Source organism: Myotis myotis, unplaced genomic scaffold, assembly GCF_014108235.1.
Source record: "Myotis myotis isolate mMyoMyo1 unplaced genomic scaffold, mMyoMyo1.p scaffold_m19_p_3, whole genome shotgun sequence".
In the NCBI taxonomy this organism is placed as follows: Eukaryota; Metazoa; Chordata; class Mammalia; order Chiroptera; family Vespertilionidae; genus Myotis; species Myotis myotis.
Window position 1 is genome coordinate 104,596,482 of NW_023416335.1, and position 24,688 is coordinate 104,621,169.

At 41.2% G+C, this 24,688-nt stretch overlaps 1 non-coding gene and 1 pseudogene across 1 annotated transcript; both read right to left on the reverse strand.

Annotated features, from left to right (window-relative positions):
* Positions 1-6,555: 6,555 nt before the first annotated feature.
* LOC118650531 lies at positions 6,556-7,539 on the reverse strand (annotated as a pseudogene).
* An 8,515-nt stretch (positions 7,540-16,054) lies between these two features.
* LOC118652342 lies at positions 16,055-16,175 on the reverse strand. The gene has a single exon (XR_004966586.1). It is a non-coding gene; the product is annotated as a small nucleolar RNA SNORA32 (small nucleolar RNA).
* Between the last annotated feature and the right edge of the window lie 8,513 nt (positions 16,176-24,688).

The window sequence follows — 24,688 nt, forward strand, 5'->3', positions numbered from 1 at the left end:
AAGCAAGTTATACAAGTTGAGCCTTCATTGTGTCACATAAAATAAGAGATACTTTGTGCAATGCAATTTATAATAAAGTTCCAGAGCAGAGCAAACATTCAATAAATTATAGCTATAATTATTATTAAACAATTTTACACAGATATGTAAAATCACATTTATTTATATTCTTTACTTCACTCAAACTTTGCCCTACCTCCGAACTTCATAATAAGCCCTCTCAGCTTTAATTTCTCCCCAGTTTCTTACCTTTTGAACTCTCTCCAAACTTCTCCGGAATTCTTTTGAAACAGGAATTTTAGGGTAATATAGGCAGGCTTAGGGAATTTTTAGAATTGGAGTCTGTGGAAAAAATCATAGGGTTACAGATTGGGAGAAGGTACATCTCCATAACACAAGAAAGCCAGGTGCAGCTACATTTCCATAAGACAAGGAAGCAGCAACAGGGACATCTCCATAACACAAGAAAGCCAGGTACAGGGAGCAGCAACAGTTGCATTTACATAAGACAAGGGAGCTGGAAGTATCCAAAAGGGTCTATATCCTATCTAATAAAAGAGAAACATGGTAATTAGTGTACGACTGCTACCCTTCCCATTGGCTAATCAGGGCAATATACAAATTAACTGCCAGCCAAGATGGCGGCCGGCAGCCAGGCAGCTTGAAACTAACTGAGGCTTGCTTGCTTCAGTGAGGGAGGACTCCAACGTTCCCCGCCTGCCGCTGCAGGCCTCTGAGCTGCAACTCTAAGCAACTATGTAACAAATATAGAAGCTAAACAAAACCCCAGAAACCTGCTTTAGTCCGCAGGGCTTCAGCCAGCAGGATCGCAACATTTTAAGCAAAGGCCAGAAACCTACTTTCAGTAGCAGAGGCCTAAGAGCTGGAGCCAAGCCTCAAAGTTAAAGCTGGCCCAGAATAAATAAATAAAAAAAAAAAAGGAGCAGTTGGGAGCTTCAGTCACCCCCAGCCTGAAAACAGCCCTCAGCCCCTCACCCAGACTGGCCAGGCACCCCAGTGGGGACCCCCACCCTGAAGGGTGTGTGACCAGCTGTAAACAGCCATCATCCCCTCACCCAGGATGGCCAGGCACCCCAGTGGGGACCCCCACCCTGATCCGGGACACCCTTCAGGGCAAACCAGCCGGTACCCACCCGTGCACCAGGCCTCTACCCTATATAGTAAAAGGGTAATATGCCTCCCAGTACCGGGATCAGCGTAGCCAAGAGGCCTCCCGGCACCGGGATCAGCATGACAGGGGGCAGCGCCCAAACCCCCTGATCGCCCTGCGGCTCTGTGTGTGACAGGAGGTGGGGCCACAACCTCCCTATCCGCTCTGCTCTGTTTGTGACAGGGGAAGGCGCCCCAACCCCCTGATCAGCCCTGCTCTATGCCTGATAGGGGGGAGCTCCCCAACCCCCTGATCGCCCTACGGCTCTGTGTGTGACAGGGTGCGGCGCCCCAACCCCCCACGGGCCCTGCTCTGTGTGTGACGGGGTAGAGCCATAACCTCCCCATCAGCCCTGCCCTGAGTGTGAGAGTGGCGGCACCCCAACCCCCTGATTGACCCTGCTCTGTGGGTGATAGAGGGCAGCGCCCCAACCCCTGATGGGCCCTGTTCTGTGCATGACAGGGGGCAGCTCCCCAACCCCCTGATGGGCCCTGCTCTGTGCGTGACAGGGTACAGAGCCCCAACCCCCCTGATGGGCCCTGCTCTGTGAGTGACAGGGGGCAGTGCCTCAAACCCCTGATTGGCCCTGCTCTGTGCTTGACAGGGGGTGGCGCCACAACCTCCCCATCGACCCTGCCTTGAGTATGACAGGGGACGGTGCCCCAACCCCTCAATCGGCCCTACCCTGAGCGTGACTGAGGGTGGCATCGCAACCTCCCGATCGCCCTGCTCTGTGCATGACAGGGGGCGGCGCCCCAACTCCCCAATTGGCCCTGCTCTGAGCCCGACCAGGGGCTGCACCTAGGGATTGGGCCTGCCCTCTGCCACTGGGAGCAGGCCTAAGCCAGCAGGTCGTTATCTCCTGAGGGGTCCCAGACTGCGAGAGGGCACAGGCCGGGCTGAGGAACGCCCCCACCCCCCGAGTGCACAAATTTTTGTGCATCGGGCCTCTAGTCCTATCTAATAAAACCATAATATGCAAATTGACTGGTGGAAGGACTGGTCGCTATGATACACACTGACCACCAGGGTGCAGACCCTCAACGCAGGAGCTACCCCCTGTTGGTCAGTGTGCACCCACAGGGGGAGTGCTGCTTAGCCAGAAGCCGGGCTCACAGCTGGCAAGCACAGCGGAGATGGCAGGAGCCTTTCCTGCCTCCGAAGCAGTGCTAAGAACCCCTTGGGGGGGTCCCAGACTGTGAGAGGGCATAGGCCGGGCTGAGGGATCCCCCCTCCCCAGTGCATGAATGTCATGCACCAGGCCTCTAGTTTACAAAATAAAGAAGAAGGAAGAAAGCCCAGAAAGAAAAGAACAATGAGGGAGGAGGGCATCACATGTCCCATGTGGTTGACCTTTGAGTTCAGGAGTTGCTATAGTGACCAAATCAAAAAGGGGGATAGTGGCCAATCAGAGGGGATATCAGGACATAGGAACTACAGCCTTTATAAACTGTGGAAGAAGGGATGGGGTGGGACTCTTTCCCCCTCCCCATGTGGAAGTCCATTCTGTGGGACTCTTTCCCTCCCTCCACATGGGAGTCTGTACTTGTTCTTCAATAAATCTCCACCTTTGCTATACTACCCTCTGTCCGTGGATTCATTCTTTGACTCCAGTGGACAAAGAATCCGGGTTCCAATCCAAAAATTCCCTATCACTTTCCTCCCCTAGTGATTAGAGAGGCCAGGTACAGGGTGTCTGCTTACATCATACATCTCCTTCCTGAAAAATCAGACAGAGGCCGAAAACCAGGACTACAGGCTTTATTAGAGAAAAAGCACCTGCCGGGCTGTCTCGCAAGGGGAGAACAGCAATACGTGCAGGGGTGGGCACGCCTTTTGAGGGGCGGAATGGGAAGGGGTGGGGGGCTTAGTTTACTCGGCGCACACTGATTTGTGGCTTACTGCATTGTTCATATAGGACAAGGGCTTAGGGTATTTGGCAGGTGTGGATTGGCGGTCCACTGTATAGTCTATTCTAAGAACTGAGGATCCTCCGTGAACAAATGAGACAAAAATGTCTGACTTTGTGGAGCTTACATCATAGTGAAAGGAAACAAAAAACAAGCAAGTAAAAATATACAGTATTATTCAGATGATAATAAATGCTAAGGATAAATAAGTAAAGTAGAGAAGAGAGACTGTGAGTGATAACAGTGGTGGGGTGGAGTTGGTATCTACATTTAGCTTTGTTTTCTAACAGTAAATCCAGGGTTGGGAGCAGAGCAGAGAGAAAACGTGGTCATCATGCTCAGGACTAGACCTTGTCTGGGACACCAGCATTGACTTTGGAATGCTACCCTTGGGAACAACATACTTTCAGGGTCATCTGGGAGAAGCTTCACTCTAAGTCCCTATTCCTCACCAGGCAATATGCAGTCCCACACAGCAAACTCCAGAGGTAAGCAAAGAGCCCTGAAAAGTGGATCAGTCTAAGACTGAACTTACCAAAGTGTTTTATCAGCTTTATCTCAGATTTGACATCATACTTATTGGACTAAAGAAAAAAATCTGGCTGTAACCGGTTTGGCTCAGTGGATAGAGCGTCAGCCTGCGGACTGAAAGGTCCCAGGTTCGATTCCGGTCAAGGGCATGTACCTGGGTTGCGGGCACATAACCAGTGGGGAGTGTGCAGGAGGCAGCTGATCGATGTTTCTCTCTCATCGATGTTTCTGGCTCTCTATCTCTCTCCCTTCCTCTCTGTAAAAAATCAATAAAATATATTTTAAAAAAAAGAAGAAAAAAAGAAAAAAATCTGTTTTTCAGAACTAGGTTTAGAAGTCTTCCTTGAAACATCAGGAAAGCAGTAGGAGCACCAGAAAACAGACCTAAGCTGGCTTGGGTGGGTGGAGACTGGTACAGCCACATCACTTCACTTCTAGTAGTACCACCTCTAAATTGTTGTTGCCTTGAAAAGACCCCTTCCTTAATCCCAAACAAGAAATTTCCTGCTATTCCAAAATTTTCCAGGAGATGGCAGTACATCCTTAAAAGCAACAGACCTACCAGAAACAAATTTGCCTACTTTGTGGCTGCCACAGAAGCCAAAATTAGATCAAGATATTTCACAGGTGGGTGGGGTGCTAAAAATTATATTAAAATCTGATTCTGTTCTAGTTCCGTGTTTCACCGAATTTTTTACTAACAGGGCTTCATAGTGGTCTGTATGTCACCACTTAACCTTTAGCACTGTTATGCCCACAAATTGATTCTTCAACACACAGCTACTATGACTCTCCACCATCTCACCTGTGTCTGAATGTACCCAGAATTTCTCAAGCTAAGACATAGCAATCCTAAACATAAGTAAATTCATTCCACCTGACAGAAAGTGAACAGGTATTATAAAAACCTAACCCAGGGTTCATGGTGCAAGCTTTGAAACCACCTTTCCTCTCCTTGGGTAAAACAAGAAATAGAAATAAGGCCTGATCTGTAAAGCCAGATCTATAAGGCATGGCCCAGGTTAATATTTGTATTGTTGGAATCATTATATTTTGAGAAAACTAGTAGAATAAGTGAAACACAAAATCCACATTTTAAGTCATCCCCTGACCTCTACCCAAAGCTCTGGTACTTGGTGTTCTTTCTTCCATTCAGTTAGAGGAAAAGAAGAGATAATCCAATAACACATTGAACTCTTTAAATCACTGGAATATTTCAGGCTAATATAAGGTGAGATGGTATAATATATTGGGAAATTAGTAAGGAAAAGAAAGAATCTGACTCCACCTAAAAGTTCTGTAATTTTACTTTCTAACCTGGAATCCAACTCTTGACTCTTCTTTACAAAGGTCAGAAGAGCCCATCTGTGGTCAGTCCAGCCTGTCCTGATCTCCCCCCACGCTGGTTCTACATTTTCTGACAATAGATAGGATCCATAGCTGCCCCTTTGAACAAATCTCATCCAGTCAGAGCCTCTCAGTACAGGGACGTTGGTGGCAAAGGTCTGGATGCAGCAGGATCATATCCAGAGTAGACCTTTGGCCAGAAGCAAGCCAAAGAGATAAATATGGTAGGGTGGAGATGGTGTTTTTTCCAGGATGGTCAAGGGTTGTGCCCCCCTCACTCAGACTTTTGACAGTTAGATGGCATTTTTATGGCTCTTTTTAAAAGTCTGAACTTGTAGTTCAGAGCAGAATTGAAGGCTTCCTGTTTACTCCACTCCATATCGACACAGAAGAATTCTTACTTGTTTCTGTATCTAAGAAATAATCATCATAATCATACTTCTGTATAGAACTTCATAATAATAATAATGGCTTTATTTATATGGTACTGTATTAACTATGTTCTAGGCACTGTTCAAATACTTTACATTTAACTCATTTTAATCATCAACAGCCCTGTGACAAAAGTTCAAGTGTCATTTCTATTTTGTAAATGAAGAAACTAAGGCACAAAGAGGCTAAGTGGCTTTCCCAAGGTCACACAATAAGTGCATAGTTAGGACTTCAAACTAGGCAATTTGGCCCCAGAGTCTTTCTCCTTAACTAATACATAATACTGGCTCTACAAGGCGCTTTCACTTAGTATATTTGAGCTTGACAGCAAAACTGTGAGCAAGGTAACATAGGTATATTATTATTTCTACTTATAGATGGGAAACTAAAGCTCAAAACACGTTTCAGTGGCAAAATTGGAGCAATTACTGGATATTTTTCCTTTTTTAAAAAATAGAACTTTCTATTTTATTAAATTAAAAAACACAAACAAAACCAGTAGGAACTAGGGGAAGAGATGGTGAAATAAATACAGGAAAGGGCTAGGCAAAGTTTAGAGATGACAAAGGGAGAAACGGAGAGGAGGTGGTACATTAAGAGCCCGAGTCAGGGCAGAAAAAAAGGTTTCTAAGGAATAGACATCTCTTCATTTGGTGACAATTTTCTGGCACAAGACTCAAGGCCCAGAACTAGGGAGGGGCTCAGGAGGTGGTGGGCCAGGACCCAGAGCAAAGACAGTGAGTGACAGTTTGTGGACAGTGATGAACTTCTTGTAAGTCTCACAGATGATCTTGAAGGCTCGAACAGTGACATAGGATATGTCTGTAACAGGGTACTGGTATAGAGTGGGGCCATGGGTCACTTTGAAGACCTCTAAACAGGAGCCTTTGATGGCCACCCTTGGGAAAACCATTCCTCAAATGTCACATTGTTGCTAAAAGTGATGAAGGTACCTTAGCAATGAGCAGGAGGGATGAGGGGTCTTGTCCTGGCACGGAGAGTCAATGCAGAAGCCATGGGAGCAGGATCAAGTACTTCCATATCAATATTCTCTTCTGTAGGGCCTGGCTTCTCTACCAGCAGCACTGTCACTAAATGGTAGGTAATTATGAGCCCAGGGCACTTTCGCTTCTTGTGAACCTGCTTCTCTTTGTCAGCCTGGAGTCATTCATAAGTCTCCAGTGAATGTAAGTTGAGCTCCTCTGTGATCTTGGCCTCCATGAGCAGCTCCTCCTGGGTCAGTGGCTGCTCCCTGTGGGACCCCTTTCCCTGCTTGTGACTGGCTCTGCCTCTCCTGTACCACAAGGATATTTGTTGTGTATGTTCAGCTGTACATTGACTCATGAACTTCCGACTGTCAGAGGCATTATCCTGTAGTTCTAGTGGTCTTGGACCTTCTAAGAGATACCATCTGAGGTGCTGACTGTTTGAGGCATTACTCTCTTGAGAGGCTCCTTTTAGGTGTTGGATACTATTTTGTGCTTCCTTCTTGACTCTTCTAGCTCATCACTGGATGGTTCATCCCCTTCATCGATGTCAGAATCCACCTCATCTTCTGTGTCTGATTGGTCCCTTTGATATTTAATATCTCATGATTCTTCCATGAAATCCCCATAAATCATCTGGTAGAAATCTTCTTTCTCTGCCTCCAAGAGCCCAGAAAGCCAGTTCCCCCACAGTCCCCTAGGGGGTCTGGCCCCTAGCCAAACAGAGGTCACCCAGTGGTTCTCCTACATATTTCTAACCAGACCCCATGCTCAGAAGCATTCTTCAAAAAATCATCAAAGCTACTCTTCATCCTCCTTGAAGTTGATAGGATGCCCATCTATGGAGACATGCTGTCCAATTCCCACCTTTTCTCACCTATCCCAGGAGTCAGAGGGTTTGCTCAGAGAAGGCCAAGCAAATCTTCACAATTCCAGACCAATCCTAAAAAACGAAACAAGCAATGGATACTCACTAGGGAAAAATCAGCCCTGGCTCCATCATGGAAGGGTGGAAAAATGCTACCTCCTCCTGACCTTTCCTTATCACATTGGATTCAATGTTTTCTCATAGTTATTTATATAATTCCCTTATTCAACTCTGCCTTTCCAGGGAGTGGGAACAGGGTCTCACTCACCTCAGGACCCCTGTAACAGCTAGCATTGTATACTAGTAAGACAATAGGCATGTAATGCTCCAGAGCACTGGTTCTCAACCTTCCTAATGCCGCGACTCTTTAATACAGTTCCTCATGTTGTGGTGACCCCCCAACCATAAAATTATTTTTGATGCTACTTCATAACTGTAATTTTGCTACTGTTATGAATCGTAATGTAAATATCTGATATGCTATATGTGTTTTCCGATGGTCGCGACCCACAGGTTGAGAACCGCTGCTCCAGAGGGACCCACCCCTTCTGAGCTGTTCTGCATCATTTGATCTTGACATTCAGGTACCTTCACCAGTAAGCACTGTGTAAAAAGATTGGAAGCTGAGGAGATACATGCCCTAACCCAGACTCCTGACCCCCAAAGAGAGAGACATTAAAGGTGTTTCCAAATACTGGAACCCACGGCTTGCTTTCTTGCCCATGTTCCCTCTAGTACTCTCTTCTTTATTTCCTAGAAAATAATTGAATAAGTTCAGTCACCCTGAGTGTTAGAATTTTAGAATTGGGCCCTAGCTGGTTTGGCTCAGTGGATAGAAGGCAGTCAAAATGGGGAGACAAAAACCAAGCACCAAATGAAAGAAAAAGAGAATCCTCCAGAAGAAGAGCTAAATGAACTAGAGATGAGAAGTTTACCAGAGTTCAGAGTAATGATTACAACGCTGCATAACACCATGAGAAAACACAGAAATTATGAAAAAAATGACCAGTAGAAATGAAGAATAACATAGCACTAATACAGAACATATTGGAAAGAATACACCATAGATTAGGGCAGTGGTTCTCAACCTGTGGGTCGCAATCAATGAAAATACATCCTGCGTATCAGATATTTACATTACGATTCATAACAGTAGCAAAATTACAGTTATGAAGTAGCAACAAAAATAATTTTATGGTTTGGGGTCACCACAACATGAGGAACTGTATTAAAGGGTCATGGCATTAGGAAGGTTGAGAACCACTGGATTAGGGGAAGTAGAAGATCAGTGAATTAGAAGACAAGGTAGAAAAAAATCACTCAGTCAGAGAACCACAGAGGAAAAAATTAAAAAACAGGAGGACAGCTTAAGGGAGCTGTTTGACAACATGAAACATAACAATATTTGTAGCATAGGAGTACCAAAAGGTAAAGAAAGTGAATAAGGGATAGAGAAACTATTTGAAGAAATAATGTCAGAAAAGGTCCCTAGCCAGTTGAAGGAAAAAGGCACACACGTTCAGCAGGCATATAGAGTCCCAAGGAAGAAGAACCCAAAGAGGTCCACGCCCAAACACATCATAATTAAAATACCAGAAGTAAAAGACAAAAAGAGAATCTTAAAGGCAGCAAAAGAATTTGTTACTTACAAAGAAGTTTCAATAAGGCTTTCAGGTGAATTTTTATTAGAAACTTTTCAAGTCAGAAGGGAATGGCATGAAGTATTCAAGGTAATGAAACGAAAGGATCTGAAACCAAGGCTACTATATCTAGCAAGGCTATCATTCAAAATAGATGGTGAAATAAATAATTTCCAGGCAATAAAAAAGAGTAAACGAGTTTATCACCACCAAACCAGCATGCAAGATATGCTAAAGATAATACTGTAATAATAAGAAGAAATAGAGAGGGAAACATATGCATAAAAATTAAAATGGCAATAAATAAGTGCCTATAATAATAACCTTAAATGTAAATGGATTAAATGTTTCAATCAAAAGACATGGTATAGCAGAGTGGATATGAAAGCATGACACAAATATATGCTGTTTGCAAGAAACCTACCTCAGAACAAAAGACTCACACCAGATGAGAGTGAAGGGATGGAAAAAAAAAATTCTGTGCAAATCACAATAAAAAAAAAGCTGGGGTAGCAATACTCATATCTGGCAAAATAGACTTCAAAATGAAAGCCATTACAAGAGACAATGTCACTACATAATAATAAAGGGAGTGATGCAACAAGAGGATATAATAATGGTAAATATATATGTATCCAATATAAGAGCAGTTGAATATATAAAAAAACAATTCTGGAGGACTTTCAGGGAGATATCAACAGCAATACAGTCACCATAGGGGACTTTAACACCCACTGACTTCACTGGATAGATCTTCCAGACAAAAATTTAACAAGGAAACATAGGCTTTAAATGACACACTAGGTCAGATGGATTGTTTTATAAATTACTTTGAATTTAGTAGTAGTAGTAGTAATAGTATGAATATGACTATTAGTATTTTACCTTTATTTTGAAAGTATTACAGATGTTCCCTCTTTCCCCCATTGTTCTCTTGTAGCCCACACTTCACCACACTATTATCTGTGTCCATGGGCTATGCATATATGTATGTAAGTTCTTTGGTGAATAGCTTCCCACCCACCCCTCATCTTCCCTCTGAGATTCAACAGTCTGTTCCATGCTTCTATGTCTCTGGTTATAGTTTATTCCACAGTTTATTTTGTTCATTAATTCCACATATGAGTGATATCATGTGATACTGGCTTATTTCGCTTAGCATAATACTCTCCAGGTCCATCCATGCTGTCTAAATGGGTAAGAGATCCTTCTGTTTTGCAGTTGCATATATTCCATGGTATAAATGTACCACAGCATTTTTTATCCACTCATCCTATCTAATAAAAGAGAAACATGGTAATTAGCGTACGACCGCTACCCTTCCCATTGGCTAATCAGGGCAATATGCAAATTAACTGCCAGCCAAGATGGCGGCCGGCAGCCAGGCAGCTTGAAACTAACTTGAGGCTTGCTTGCTTTAGTGATGGAGGAAACCAACGTTCCCCGCCTGCCTTGCCAGCCTCTGAGCTTGCAGTTTGAAACATTGTAACAAATATAGAAGCTAAACAAAACCCCAGAAACCTGCCTTCAGCAAGCCGGGAACTCAGAGCTAGAGTTGATACAGTGTTTCAATTATAGAACCCAAACAAACCAGATACCTGCTTTCAGCAGCAGAGGCCTCAGAGCTGGAGCCAGAGCTAAAGCTGGCCCAGAATTTAAAAAAAAAGAAAAAAAGGAGCAGTTGGGAGCTTCAATCACCCACCAGCCTGAAAACAGCCCTCAGCCCCTCACCCAGACTGGCCAGGCACCCCAGTGGGGACCCCCACCCTGAAGGGTGTGTGACCACCTGCAAACAGCCATCATCCTCTCATCCAGGCTGGGCAGGCACCCCAGTGGGGACCCCCACCCTGATCCGGGACACCCTTCAGGGCAAACCAGCCAGCCCCGCCCATGCACCAGGCCTCTATCCTATATAGTAAAAGGGTAATATGCCTCCCAGCAACAGGATCAGCAGAGCCTCGAGGCCTCCCAGCACTGGGATCAGTGGAGCCGAGAGGCCTCCCGGCACCGGGATCAGCATGACAGGGGGCAGCGCCCAAACCCCCTGATTGCCCTGCGGCTCTGTGTGTGACAGGGGGCGGGGCCACAACCTCCCTATCCGCCCTGCTCTGTTCGTGACAGGGGAAGGCGCCCCAACCTCCTGATCAGCCCTGCTCTGTGCCTGATACGGGGGGAGTTCCCCAACCCCCTGATCGCCCTGCGGCTCTGTGTGTGACAGGGTGTGGGGCCTCAACCCCCTGATCGGCCCTGCTCTGTGTGTGACAGGGTAGAGCCATAACCTCCCCATCGGCCCTGCCCTGAGTGTGACAGTGGCTGCGCCCCAACCACCTGATCCGCCCTGCTCTGTGTGTGACAGGGAGCAGCTCCCCAACCCCCTGATGGTCCCTGCTCTGTGCATGACAGGGGGTGGCTCCCCAACCCCCTGATCGACCCTGCTCAGTTTGTGACAGGGGGTGGCGCCGCAACCCCCCAATCGGCCCTACCCTGAGCGTGACTGAGGGTGGCATAGCAACCTCCCAATCTGCCCTGCTCTGTGCATGACAGGGGGCGGCGCCCCAACTCCCCAATCGGCCCTGCTCTGAGCCCAACCAGGGGCTGCACCTAGGGATTGGACCTGCCCTCTGCCACCCGGGAGCAGGCCTAAGCCAGCAGATCGTTATCTCCCGAGGGGTCCCAGACTGCGAGAGGGCACAGGCCAGGCTGAGGGACCCCCCCTTCCCCCACGAGTGCACAAATTTTTGTGCACCGGCCCTCTAGTCTATACTAATAAAAGATCCTTCTGTTTTGCAGTTGCATATATTCCATGGTGTAAATGTACCACAGCATTTTTTATCCACTCATCTATACTAATAAAAGGGTAATATGCTAATTAGACTGGGAGACCTTCTGGGAGACCTTCTGGACAAAGCCATGGCAGTGGGGCCGAGGCAGAGACGGTTAAGGGCAATCAGGCCAGGAGGGGAGGGCAGTTGGGGGTGATCAGGCTGGTGGGGGAGGCAGTTGGGATTGAGCAGGCCGGCATGGGGGCAGTTGGGGGCGAGCAGTCCGGTGGGGAGGGTAGTTAGAGGCAATCAGGCAGACAGGCAGGTGAGCGGTTAGGAGCCAGCAGTCCCAGATTGCTGGACCTGTGGGATTGGTCATAAACCAGCAGTCGGACATCCCCCAAGGGGTCCCAGATTGGAGCGGGTGCAGGCCAGGCTGAGGGACCCCCTCCCATCCATGTAGGAATTTCATGCACCGGGCCACTAGTCTATTATAAATTACACTGTTATGAATATAGGGGTACATATATTCTTTCTGATCAATGTTTCGGGTTTCTTAGGATATATTCCTAGTAGTGGGATCACTGGATCAAATGGCAGTTCCATATTTAATTCTTTGAGGACATTCCATACGTTTTCCATGATGGCTGCGACAGTCTGCATTCCCACCAGCAGTGTACTAGGTTTCTCTTTTCTCCACATACTTGCCAGCACTTGACATTTGTTGATTTGTTGATGGTAGACATTCTGACAGGTATGAGGTGATACTTCATTGTCATTTTAATTTGCGTCTCTCTGATGATTAGTGACTTTGAGCATGCATGTTTCCATGTTTCTTGGCCACCTGTATGTCCACTTTGGTGAAATTTCTATTTAGATTCCTTGCCCATTTTTTAATTGGATTGGTTGTCTTCCTTTTGTTAAGTTGTGTGAGTTCCTTATATATTTTAGATATTAACCTCTTATCAAATGTATCATTGACAAATACAGAAGGTTCCTTTTCCATTTTGTTGATGGTTTCTTTTGCTGTATAGAAGATTTTATTTTGATGTAGTCCCATTTGTTTATTTTTCTTGCACTAGAGATTATATCAGTGAAAATGTTACTATATGAGATGTCTGATATTTTCTTGCCTATGTTTTCTTCAAGGATTTTTATAGTTTCACAAATTACATTTAAATCTTTTATCCATTTTGAGTTTATTCTTGTGTATGATGTCAGTTGGTGGACTAGTTTCATTTTTTTTTTTACATGAAGCTGTCCAATATTCCCAGCATCATTTATTAAAGAGAGTGTCTGTACTTCACTGTATGCTCATGCCTATTTTGTCAAATATTAATTGAGCATAATGGCTTGTGTTGATTTCTGTGTTCTCTGTTCTGTTGCATGATCTATATCAGTGATGGCGAACCTTTTGAGCTCGGTGTGTCAGCATTTTGAAAAACCCTAACTTAACTCTGGTGCCGTGTCACAGATAGAAATTTTTTGATATTTGCAACCATAGTAAAACAAAGACTTATATTTTTGATATTTATTTTATATATTTAAATGCCATTTAACAAAGAAAAATCAATTAAAAAAATGAGTTCGAGTGTCACCTCTGACACACGTGTCATAGGTTCACCATCACTGATCTATATGCTTGTTCTTGTACCAGTACCAGACTGTTTTGATTATGCTGGCTTTGTAGTATAACTTGATATCTCATATTGTGATTCCTCTCACTTTGTTCTTCCTCAAGATTGCTGTGGCTATTTGGGGTCTTTTTTGGTTCCATAGAAATTTTTGGAGTACTTGTTTTAGATCTGTGAAATATTCCATTGGTATTTTCATAGGGATTGCATTGAATCTACAGATTGCTTTGGGTAGTATGGATATTTTAATGATGTTAATTATGTTAATTCTAAGAATCCATGAACATGGTATATTCTTCCACTTGTTTATATCTTCTTCTATCTCTTTTTTCAACATCCTGCAGTTTTTGGAGTGCAAGTGATTTACCTCCTCGGTTAAGTTTATTTCTAAGTATCTTAATTGTTTTGTTGCAATGGTAAATGTGATTATTATGCTAGTTTCCCTTTCTGAGAATTCATTATTGGTGCATAAAAATGTCAATAATTTCTGGGTGTTAATTTTGTATCCTGCTGAGTTGCTGAATTCATTTATTAAATCTATTAGTTTTTTGGTGGAGTCTTTGGTGTTTTCTATGTATAATATCATGACATCTGTGAATAATGACAGTTTTATTTCCTCTTTTCTAATGTGGATGCCTTTTATGTTTTCTTTTTGTCTGATTACTGTGATTAAGACATCCAGTGCTATGAGAATGGTGAAAGCAGACATCCCTGTCTTGTTCCTGTTCTTAGGGGGAAATGGTTTTAGTTTTTGCCCATTGAGTATGATGTTTTCTGTAGGTTTGTCATATATCACCTTTATTATGTTTAGATATGACCGCTCTACTCCCACTTTGCTGAGAGTTCTTATCAAAAATCAGTGTTGGATTTTTTCAAATGCTTTTTCTGTGGATATTGATATGACCATGTGATTTTTGTCTTTCAACTTGTTTGTGATGCATCACATTTACTGATTTGTAATATTGTATCAGCCTTGTATCCCTGGAATAAATGCCACTGGTCATGTTGTATAATCTTTTTAAAATATTGCTGGATTCGTTTTGCTAATATTTTGTTGAGGATATTAGCAACTATGTTCATCTGGTATATTGACCGGTAATTATCTTTCTTTGTAGTGTCTTTATCTGGTTTTGGAATTATGATAATGCTGGCCACATAGAAAGAGTTTGGAAGCGCTCCTTCTTCCAGGATTTTTGGACTAGTTCAAGTAGGATAGGTGGTAGTTCTTTGACTGTATGGCAAAACTCCCTTGTGAAGCTGTCCAGACCAGGGCCTTTTTTTGCTTGGAGATTTTTTTATTACTCTTTCAATTTCATCAGTTGTTATTGGCCTATACAGATTTTCTGATTCTTCCTGACTGAGTTTTGGAAGATTGTATTTTTCTAGGAATCTATCCATTTCATCCACATTGTCCAGCTTGTTGGCATACAGCTGCTCATAGTATTTTCTTACAATCATTGGTATTTCTGTGGTTTCATTTGTTACTTCACCACTTTCATTTCTGATTTTATTTATATGGGTCTTCTCTTTTTGTTTTTTTGGGTTTTTTTTTTGGTTAATAAATTGCTTAAGGTTCTTTTTCTCTTTTTGTTTCTTGATAATTTTGGCTAAATGTTCATGAACCTTGTTTCTCTTTTAAAATAACCAGCTTTTGGTTTTGTTTGTCTTTTGTATTGTGCTTTTTTTTCCAACTGATTTTTTACAAGGGTGCCAAGGCAATTTATTGGGAAAAGAGGTCTTCTCAACAAATAGAACTGGGACAACTGGATAGTCACATGAGAACCTTACATCACATCATATTCACTAGTAACTTAGAATTTTTTTAATTCTTTATTGTTTAAAGTATTACATATGTCTCCTTTTATCCCACCCACCCCCAGAATATGCCCTCACCACCCTACTGTCTGTGTCCATTGGTTATACTTATATGCATGCATACAAGTTCTTTGGTTGATCTCTTCCCTCCCCCCCTCCTTCCCTCTGAGGTTGGGTGGTTTGTTCGATGCATCTATGTCTCTGGATCCACTTTAGTTTATCTGTTTATGTTGTTCATTCTATTCCACAAATGAGTAAGATCATGTGACATTTATTTTTCTCCGACTGGCTTATTTCACTTTTGTTTGCTAGAAGTTTTTAAATTATTGTTTCAATTTCATCAGTAGTTATCAGCCTATTCAGGTTTTTATTATTTTTCCTGATTGAGTTTTGGAAGCTTGTATTTTTTTTTTTTTTTAGGAATATGTCCATTTCATCTAGGTTGTCCAGTTTGTTGGAGGAGAGTTGTCCCTGGTATTTTTTTATAATCTTTCATATGTCTGTGAGGTCAGTTGTTACTTCACCTCTTTAATTTGTGATTTTGTTTATTTGGGTTCTCTCTCTTTGATTTTGGTGAGCCGGGCTAGAGGTTCACCAATCTTGTTTATCCTTCAAAGAACCAGCTCTTGGTTTTATTGATCTTTTGTATTGTGTTTTTTTTTTTGGGGGGGGGGGGGAGCGGGTCTCTATGCCGTTTATTTCCACTCTGATCTTTATTATTTCCTTCCTTCAGCTTACTCTGGGCTTTTCTTGTTGCTCGCTTTCTAATCCTTTAAGTTGCAGGTTATATAATGTATTACCAGTTTTACTTTTTCTTTTCTTTCTTTTTTTTTTTTTTTTTTTTTTTTTGAGGTAAGCCTGTAGAGCTATGAACTTCCATCTCAGAACTACTTTCACTGTACCATAGATTTTGGATTGTTGTGCTTTCATTGTCACTTGTTTCCAGGGCTTTTTAAACAAATGTTCCCAATAGGCTGAATGCTACCAACATAGCAGAAAGAAAACCTATTGGGAAAATGTTTTGTCGTCATGCCCATGGCAAATGAGAAACTGCATTCGAAAAGCCTTGGTAATGACAACAGGATGCTTTTCAAAAAATTCTTTATTGTTTAAAGTATTACATATGAATCCTTTTTTCCCTATTGACCTCTGCACATTAGTTCCCATCCCAGTACATGCCCTCACTCCCCCTACTGACTGTGTCCATAGGTTATGCTTATATGCATGCATAAAGTCCTTTGGTTGATGTCTCACCCCCATCCTCACAAACCCCCCACTGCACACTCCCTGCCTTCACCCTGAGGTTGGATAGTCTGTTCGATGCTTCTACGTCTCTGGATCTATTCTAGTTCATCAGTTTATGTTGTTCATTATATTCCACATATGAGTGAGATTATGTGATATATACTTTTTTCCAACTGACTTATTTGCTTAGCATAATACTCTCCAGATCCATCCTATCTACCTACTCCAGAACTTCTGTGAGGATCAAATGAGACGAGGCATGGGAAAACGCTTCACAGACATTTGGTTAAAGTGTAAAATGTTTCCACCTGGCTATAAAGCAAGTCCTGTTTCTGGGCTGAAGAAACTGCAAGGAGGCTAGTTGCTAGGGAGAGGAAGCCGGGCATTGCTTCGTGACATCATTACCCAGATGGTTGGACACTTAGCATATTAGCCTTTTATATGTATAAATATGCATAGCTCATGGACACAGACAATAGTGTGGGGAAGGTCTGGTGTGGGGAGCAGGTTCAGGCTACAAGAGTAAATGGGGGGGAAAGTGGACACCTATATTACTTTCAATAAAGATAAATTAAAATAAATAAATAAATATACTACAAATTCTTAATAATTTTTAAAAAATGTTGACATACTGGATCAGATGTATTTAGTTGATATTTACAGAACATTTCATCCCAAAACAGCAGAATATGTATTCTTCTCAAGTGCACATTGAACATTCTCAAAGTTAGAACATGTTAGTACACAAAATAAGTCTTAAAAATCCAAGAAGATTGAAATCATATCAAGCATTTTCTCTGACCACAATGATATGAAACTAGAAATCTACAACAGTGAAAAAATGAAAAACATTCAAACACATGGAGGCTAAATAACATGTTGTTAAGGAATACATGGGTAAACAATGAGAGCAATGGAATAACGAAAAATTATCAGGAAGATAATGAGAATGAACATACACTGGCCTAAAATTTATGAGACACAGAAAAGCAGTCCTAAGAGAGTAGTTCATAGCTTTTCAGGCCTACTCAAGAAGCAAGAAAAGTTTCAAATAAACAGTGTGATCCTACACCTAAAATAACTAGAAAATGAGCAAAAAGAAAAGCCCAGAGGCATAGAAGGAAGGAAATAATAAAGATGAGAGTGGGAATAAATAACATAGAGACTAAAAAAAATAAAATACAAAAGATCAATGAAACCAAGAGTTAGTTGTTGAAAAGATAAACAAGATTGTTAAACCTTTAACCAGACTCATGAAGAAAAAAGAGCAATAACCCAAATAGATAAAGTTAGAAATGAAAAAAGTAACAAATAACATCACAGAAATATAAAGAATTGTTAGAAAGTACTCTGAACAACCATTTGCCAACAAATTGAACACCTTGGATGAAATGGATAGATTTCTAAAAACATACAATCAGGATGAATCATAAAACCTGAAAAGATGGATAAAATCAAATGAAATTAAAGCAGTAATTTTAAAAAAAACTCACTGCAAACATAAGTACTGGACCAGATGACTTCATAGGTGAATTTTACGAAACATTTCTTCTCAAAGCATTCCAAAAAATTCAAAAGTAGAGAAGACATCCAAGCTTTTTTTTTTTTTTACAAGATCAACATTATCCTAATTTCAAAACTGATAAAGAACTACAAAGAAAGAAAATTATAGGCCAATGTCCCTGATGAACATAGATACTAATATCCTTAACAAAATATTGGCAAACTAGATCCAGCAACACATTAAAAAGATCATACAACATAATCAAGTAGGATTTATTCCAGGGATGCCAGGTTGGTACCATATTTGCAAATCAATCAATGTGATACATCACATAAACAAAATGAAGGATAAATCACATGATCACATTAATAGATACAGAAAAAGCATTTTATAAAATCCAGAACCTCTTTATGATAATAAAATCTCAGCAAAGTGGGAATAGAGGTATCATATCTCAACATAATAAAGGCCATATATGAAAAACCTGCAGCCAATTTCACACTCAATGGACAAAAACTAAAAGTGTTTACCATAAGATCAGGAACAAGACATGAATGCTAGCTTTCACCACTCTTATTCAATAAAGTATGGAAAGTCTTAACCACAGGAACCATACAAGAAGAAGAAATGAAAGACATCCAAATTGGAAAGGAGGAAGTAAAATGTCACTATTCAGAGTTGATATGATATTGTACATAGAAAACCCTAAAGTCTCCATCAAAAAAACTACTAGATCTAATAAATGAATTTGGCAAAGTACCATGATAGAAAATTAACATTCAGAACTTTGTCATATTTTTACACCAATAATAAATTATCAGAAAGTGAAATTAAGAGAAAAATCTGATTTACCATTGCAATAATAACAAAAATAAGGTACCTAGGACTAAATTTAACTAAGGAAGTAAAAGACCTGTACTTGGAATATTATAGGACATTGAATAAAGAGATTGAAGAAGATATAAATAAGTGGAAGCTCATACCTTGTTCATGGATAGGAAAAAAAATAACGTCATTATAATGTCCATACTTCCCATGACAATTTACAGATTCAATGCAATTTCTGTTAAAATACCAATGGCAAATTTCACAAATCTAAAACAAATACTCCAAACATGTATATGAAACCACAGTGACCAAAATAGCCTCAGCAATCTTGAGAAAGAACAGAGTTAGGTATCATAATACCTAATATAAAACAAGGCCATTGTTATCAAAACAGCCTGGTACTGGCAGACAAACAGGTATATAGATCAATGCAACAGAGCAGAGAGCCTAGAAATCAACCCACACCTTTGTGATTAACAAAGGAGGCAAGAATATACAATAGAGCAAAGATAGTCTTTTCAATAAATGGTGTTGGCAAAGTTGGACAGATACATAAAAAAAAAGAGAGAGAAACTGAACCATCAACTTACACCATACACAAGAATAAACTCAAAATATATAAAAGACTTAAATGTAAGTCATGAAACCATAAAGATTTTAGAAGAAAATAGGCGGTAAAATCTCAGACATCTCTCATAGCAATATTTTTGTTATATCTTATCAAACAAGTAAAACAAAGGAAAAAATAAAGAAATGGAACTACATCAAACTAAAAAGCTTTTTTTTTTTGCTCAGCAAAAAAAACCCATCAACAAAATATAAAAGGAACCCACTCTGTGGGAGAACATATTTGCCAATGATACATCTGAAAGGAGTTAGTGTTCAAAATATATAAATAACTTATACAACTCAACATCAGGAAGACAAACAATCCAATTAAAAAATGGGCATAGGACCTGAATGGACACTTTTTCAAAGAGAACATATAGATGGCAAATAGACATTAAAACCACAATGAGATATCACTTCACACCTGTCAAAATGGTTTTCATCAATAAAGCAACAAACAGCAAATGCTGGCAAGTATGTGGAGAAAAGTGATCTCTTTTGCACTGTTGGTGGGAATGCAGACTTGTGCAGCCACTGTTGAAAACAGTATGAAGTTTTCTCAAAAAATAAAAAATGGAACTACCTTTTGACCCAGTGATTCCACTTCTGTGAATATATTTTAAGAATCCCAAAACAATATTTCAAGAGAATATATGCAACTCTATATTCATTGCAGCATTATTTATAGTATCCAAGACCTGGAAACATCCCAAGTGCCCATCAGTAGATGAGTGGATAAAAAAAGCTATAGTACATTTATACAATATACATTTATACACAGTTAATACTATGCAGCTGTAAAAAAGAAAATCTTGTTTGTAACAGCATGGATTGACCTGGAGATTATTATGCTAAATTAAATAAGCCAGTCAGAGAAAGACAAACCATAGGACCTCACTATATGTGGAATCTAATGAACTAAATAAACTGACAAATAAAATAGGAACATTCGCATGGATACATTGAACAGACTTACAGCTATCAGAGGGGAGGGTGGTGGGGGGAACTAGATGAAATGTAAAGGGATTAGCATATATATATATCCTATCTAATAAAGACAGAATATGCTAATTGATTGTCAAACCCTCACAAGATGGTGAAGCCCACAGCCACAAGATGGCAGCACCCAGTCCCCTCAGCCCTGCCTCATCCAGCCAGAGTCTCCCAGTCCCCTCAGCCCCACCTGATCCAGCCTCAGTCCCCAAGTCCTCTCAGCCCCATCTCACCCAGTCCCCGCAGCATCCAGCCTCATCCAACCTCAGTCCCCCAGTCCCCTCAGCACCACAGGGTAAGGTAGTTGGGGGCAATTTGGCTAGTAGGGGAAGGTAGTTGGGGACAATTGGGCTGGCAGGGGAGGGCAGTTGAAGGAGATCAGACCGGCAGGGGAGGGCAGTTGGGGATGATCATGCCAGCAGGGGAGCAGTTAGACACCAATCAGGCCAGCAGGGGAGCAGTTAGGGGGCTATCAGGCTGGCAGATAGAGTGGTTAGGGGCAATCAGGCAGGCAGGCAGGCAAGTGGTTAGGAGCCAGAAGTCCCAGATTATGAGAGGGATGTCTGACTGTCGGATATCAGGCCTAAACTGGCAGTTGAACATCCTCTAAGGGGTCCCATATTGGAGAGGGTGCAGGCTGGGCTGAGGAACACCCTCCCCCCTCCCCCCCCCCCCGCCTCTAGTGAATATATATATATATATATATATATATATATATATATATATACACTAGAAAATTAGTCATAAATTTTCACTAAGTAGGAAAACTCCTGGATCAACTATTTACTGCAATAAGAGAATAAATACCTTGTACTGGAAAATTTTCTAAATAAATGATGAATTTGAAAATTTCTGCATATTTATATGGTATAAGAAGAGGAAGCATTTTTATCATTGACCACATGTGTAACCAATTCATGAGAAAACATAGAATTCATGGAGAAAAGTCAAATAATATGTTCACATTTAGTTGTATATATTGATAGGCAGTTTAGACCAGGGTTTCTCAGTAGCATGATTAACATTTTGGTCCAGATAATTATAATTCTTTGCTGGGGGGAAGGGGTCTGACTGTCCTATGTATTCTAAGATCCCTAATCTCCCTGGCCTCTACCCACTAGATGACTCCCTCCCTTTTCTCCATTGTGACAACCAAAAATGTCTCCCAATATTGCCAAGTGTCCTCAGGAGGTCAAAATCATTTATACTCCTAACACACACACGCACACACACACCACTGGTTTAGACTATATTATGAGTTTCAAAATCAATGTATTGGTTTTCCAAATATGATTATAAATATGTTTATACAACCCATGAATTCTCGATAGCATCCATTGTCTCCAGTTCCCAGAATATTCACAAAATTCCATCAGCGCTATATATTAAACAAATGAAGAAACATGGTTTATCTTGGCTTAAAAGAAAATTTTGTCACACTGGCTAGAAGGGAGAGAGAGAGAGAGAGAGAGAGAGAGAGAGAGAGAGAGAGAGAGAGAGAGAAACTTTTATCTGTGGTATGCATTTGGATTTTTGCCAAATAGACACTTAAGTACAAAACTTCTCCAATAAATCTAGACATTGTTTCTTTTTACTGCTCAAAATAAATTATCTCTTAGAGTACTTTTCTTACACCACTTTCTTAAGGACAAGAAAATAGCAATCCCAGCAACAACACAGCGCCGGTAACTAAATATTACGCAGCCAGCTCTGGGCAGTGAACTTCCACTGGACAGAGAGGCCTTATAGCCTCAGAGGCCAACCCCAGAACACTGCCACCCAGAGGCTGACCCACAAACTGACTCTTTGCTAAACACAAAATAAGGCAGTCTGGGAAACAAATGCGGCCTGCTTTAAAATAAGGACTGTGGTTTACAACACAGAGGAACAGTGTATCACAGGGAAACCCAACACTCTCCTGAATACCTGGCAGGTCTAAGGCGAGCCACACTGAAGAATAGAAGAACCGAAGGACCTTCACTACTGCAATTTTTTTTTTCTCTTTTTTTCACCTTTTAACTAAGAAACCAATTTTTTTCTTCTTCTTCTTTTTTTTCTTTTCTTTTTTTTTCTTCTTTTTCCATCACCTGATTTTACCCTTTTAATTACTACCTTCTTATTTTTAACCAGTATTATTACTGCTACCATTTTACCATTTTTTAAAGTGCCATTTTATTTTCTCTTTATTTTATTTTGGGATTAGTGTTCTCCATTCTATTTTCATAGCAGCACAATTCACCATAGATCTGGAAACAGCCTAAGTGCCCATCAGTAGATGAATGGATTAGAAAACTGTGGTACATCTACACGATGGAATACTATGCTGCTCTAAAAAGGAACGAACTCTTACCATTTGCAACGTCATGGATGGAACTGGAGAGCATTATGCTAAGTGAAATAAGCCAGTCAATGAAGGAAAAATATCACGTGATCTCACTCATTCATGGATAATAGAGACCATTATAAACTTTTGAACAATAATAGATACAGAGGCAGAGCTGCCTCAAACAGATTGTCAAACTGCAGCGGGAAGGCCGGGGAGGGTTGGGGGGCAGGAGGTAGGGGGGGTAAGAGATCAACTAAAGGACTTGTATGCATGCATATAAGCATAACCAATGGACATAAGACACTGGGGGATAGGGGAGGCTAGGGGACTGTCTAGGGCGGGGGGATAAAATGGACATATATGTAATACCCTTTGTAATACTTTAAGCAATAAATAAAAAAAAAAAAGGACAAGAAAATAGACAGAACTCCAAAATTTATGCACATTTTAATAAGGCCTGATTTTTAAACCCTTGAGTACATGAGTACATAGAATGCCTAAATTAGTATCTTCAAATAAAAGTTTCAATTTCTTACTCTGATTTATTATCTATATATATAAAACCGTAATATGCAAATAGACTGAATGGCGGAACAACCGAATAACCGAACAAGCAGTCGCTACAACATGCGCTGACCACAAGGGGTGGTCATGGCGGGCATCAGCCACAATGGAACATGGCGGGCATCGGACACAATGGGATGGTGGAGCAGGTGAGCAGGGGCGCCAGACCAAGGTGGGGCACTTGTTGCTGTCATCAGGGCGAGCCTTTGCTGGTTACTGAAAATTCATTGCTTCTGCGCGCTGCAGTCCTTCCTGGTGCTTGCACCCGCTGCCAGCACCCAGCACTGGCCCCAATTGCCCCTCAGGGATTCTCCACCCACCCTGCTCCTGAGGAGCAATTGGGGCTAGCAGCCACCTCTCGCACCCACTGACAACACCAGCCCCACTGACACCTGCTGCTGGAGCTGGCCCCAATGGCTCCACACTTGAAAACAATGGCGCCACTGTTGAAAACAGTATGGAGTTTTCTCAAAAAATAAAAAATGGAACTACCTTTTGACCCAGTGATTCCACTTCTGTGAATATATTTTCACTTCTCCCAGCAGGTGTGAGCAGGCCAGTGCCATCAGCGTGTGAGAGCGGTGGCAGCAGGAGCAGGGCTGCCAGAAGACAAAGGACATGGCAGGAGGGGCTGGGTGGGGGTGCAGAGGATGGGCCAAGACCCTCCCCTGTGCCCACCGCAGCCTTGTGGCCCACAGTTCCTTTCAAGGAGAACAAATTTATGCACTGGGCCCCTAGTATATAATGCTTATGAAAATTACTTTTAAAACTTACTGATAATGTTTATTTAAAGGTTAATGGGAACGCCTTGTTGTTGCTAATAATGGCTTCTGAGTAATAATAATATATCTCTCAGTAAAATAAAGTTATTTTGTTTAAACAGACAGTGGTGAATTTAATACAAATTTTTTTCTAATAATTTAAACAACTTTTGTTTTGAAAGTAGGTATTCAAGCTATAAATTATATTTTAAACAGAACAGTAAGTTTTTCAAAGTTTTAAAAGGATATAAGTACCTTTCTAAAACATACTTATCAAAAATTTTAAATTACAGAATTTTCTAAAATTCAGTGTAGGGACAGGGTTCTTCATTTATTGACTTCCATCCATACAAAGTTAGTTGCCAAAAGAATTTCATTAAGAAGAAATTCTGTGACATGGCAGTTTGGCAAAAGTTTGTGTCCAATCCACTAATTCAAGAATTCATGTTTTATGGTGGGCATTTTTGGTTAGTCATTTTACATGTTCATGGGTAAATTTTAATATTTTAAGGATTTCTATTTTATTATGAACAAAACTTTTATTTATCGTATGGCAATATTTATAGACTCATTTGTATCACAATGCAAATTTTCTCTTCCACTGGGAGAAATCCTATTTTGGTGGTTATTTATGAATTATATATTTTATTCCTAGTCCATTTTTATTCTAACAAATCCTTGAATAATTCTACCAAATTAATATTTGTTAAGGAAGAATTCAGATTTTGTCTTCTCTACACCAAGTTTTCTTTGTCAGCCACT